Genomic DNA, 2,432 nt, shown 5'->3' on the forward strand with positions numbered 1-2,432 from the left:
CCCTCTATCAATGTACCCACCTACTTTGGCATGCCCCATACGTATTGTAACTGCAAGGACGGTGTCTCTAGGCAACCCCTTAATCAGAAAGTGGACGTTTCTAAGTCTTCTGTTCAAACAATATGGTTAGCATGATCATTCTAATCACAAAATACAAACATACCGTTCGTTCCTGTACTTTTCAACTTCTGTAGTTTGATAGTGATCCACACTCCTTCCCGATTAGCTTTTATGAAACTGCAGTCTACCGTGCTTTGATGGTTCTGCCCTACTCTAGTCCTCCTCTTTTGATTTTTCTCATCTAGATCTGAGATTCTCAAACATTGATGTAGTACAAATCTCTTGGAATTTCTGTTAAGCTAAAATGCCAATTCAGCAGTTCTGGAGAGACCAGTGCTGCTCCATTGATCATACTTAGGGTAGCAAGACTCTAAGGAAGATGCTTTCAGAGACTGATTTTGCCCTCTTCTCTCACAGCAAACAGTATTGCTAGGGTGAATTCCCAATCTATTTTCTTTTGTATTTTGCATATGTGTTCATGTATGTGCAAGTGCACGTGTGCATGTATGCCCAAGGGCAACTTCAGGTATCATTCCTCAGGTGAAATCTACCTTTTTTGAGGCAGTATCTCTCATTTTTGCCTGGAGCTAACCAAGTACACTCGAGTGGCTAGCAAGCCCAAGATCCATCTGTCTCTGCCTGAGATTGAGATTACAAAAGTAAGCCAGAATGCCTGGCACTTTTTCATGGGTTCAAGGAATTGAACTCAGGTCATGCTTACAAGGCAAGCACTTGGCTGACTAAACTATTTTCCCAGCCCCTAGTGCGTTCAGTCCTTTCCCTTATTTTAGAACCTTTATTTCTCAGTTCTTAGCTACATCTATTTGGCTGCCTTCAAGCCCTTTGGATGTCCAGATCTAAAATGATCATCTTTTCTCAAAAAGTAGCCCTGTCTCCTTTCTCTTCTAATTATCCTTTTTCTCTCTTAGAATTATCTACAACCCGAAGTCCCTATTTTTCTCTTTGCCCAATCCCAATTAATCAAGTTGTCAATTTCTGTAGAGTATACCCCCACATCCTTTCTCACTCGTGTTCTTTTAAATTCTTCCTGACCTCTTTATCTCAGATATACTCCTCCCCTACCAGTCTTTCTTTGTTAACCACTAACCTTGAACTCACTACTCTGGTCAGGCTCCCAAGTACCGAGATTACAGATGTGTGTCATCACTCCAGATAACTCATTATCTAACCTTACTACACTCTACCTGGCCTATGTAGGGCTCTGTCAATTTTCTTCCTCTAACCTTTTTTTTTTTTTTTTAAGTCTTTTTTGAGACAAGATCTTCCTGTAGCTGGGATTAAAGGCGTGCACCACCATACCCAGCTTTTTTCCTCTAAACTTTTAAAATATTACTAACTCAAAATACTGCATTAAATACAAATTCTTACACTTGGCACTTCTGGCCCATTGTGCAACGTGTCAGCATCCCCTAACCTCCAACGAGGAATATAGCTTTCACTGGCTTTCGTGTAAGATCCCACGGTCTTGTTGCAAAAGCCTGCCTCCTCCTCCTAAGTCAATTCCAAATGCTTCCTTCAAGCAGCCTGCCTTCTTTGAAGCCCCACACAGATAAGAGTAGTTCTATGATCCTGTGAAGTAACACTCTGTATTTTTCCCACGGCACCTATATCATGGTTTGGTGTTTACTACAGTTACTCTGTTTCATTATTCTTGGGGACAAGGATAACAGCCTCATTTCCTCTCAATAACCCTGCAGCATCTTACCTATGAGGGAAGGGTGTCTTGTATCAGTGAATTGAAGTGATTTCTGAGATAACGTCAAGCAATGGGGGTGAGAATTGGCAGCCAGTATAGCTGGGTTCCAGCTCTGCCATTAGCTCTAAGGGTTTGTCACCTAACTCTGCTTGCAAAATTAAACCACCTGATAGGGTATTCGGGGAAAAAGAACTGAGTAGTTCTATTTCTTACGGAGATATGAATGAGGCTGGCTGGCTGTGCGAATTTTGGCACGAGCACCGCTCTACTTCACTAACTGGAGGTGTTTCCCGAGTTTGTACGGCCCTCCTCTCCCTGCTGGGTCTTTAACTCCTCTCCAGGATACCAGCGATCCCGCGGAGCTGGCGGAGCTGCGCGGGAGCGGCCTAAGTGACTTCTCCCGGAAGGCCTCCCACCTTCCACCCCCGCAGGGAGCCCTTCTCCCTGACCCCAAGACAGCAGAGCCACCGCCTATGTGAGACGTTTGGACCCTGCCCGGCCCCCGTAGCTCTCCTCTCCAGCAGGTGGTTCTGGTCCTTCGCGACCACCAGCCGACCTCTACCCAACGCTAGCGCCCGCGTCGGCGCCGCGACCCACGGGAAAAGAATTAACGCGCGCGGCTGCAGGCGCGCAGGCCCTGCCCGGCCCGGCTCCC

The sequence above is a fragment of the Nannospalax galili genome, unplaced genomic scaffold (assembly GCF_000622305.1).
Source record: "Nannospalax galili isolate Female #2095 unplaced genomic scaffold, S.galili_v1.0 scaffold1640, whole genome shotgun sequence".
Classification (NCBI taxonomy): Eukaryota; Metazoa; Chordata; class Mammalia; order Rodentia; family Spalacidae; genus Nannospalax; species Nannospalax galili.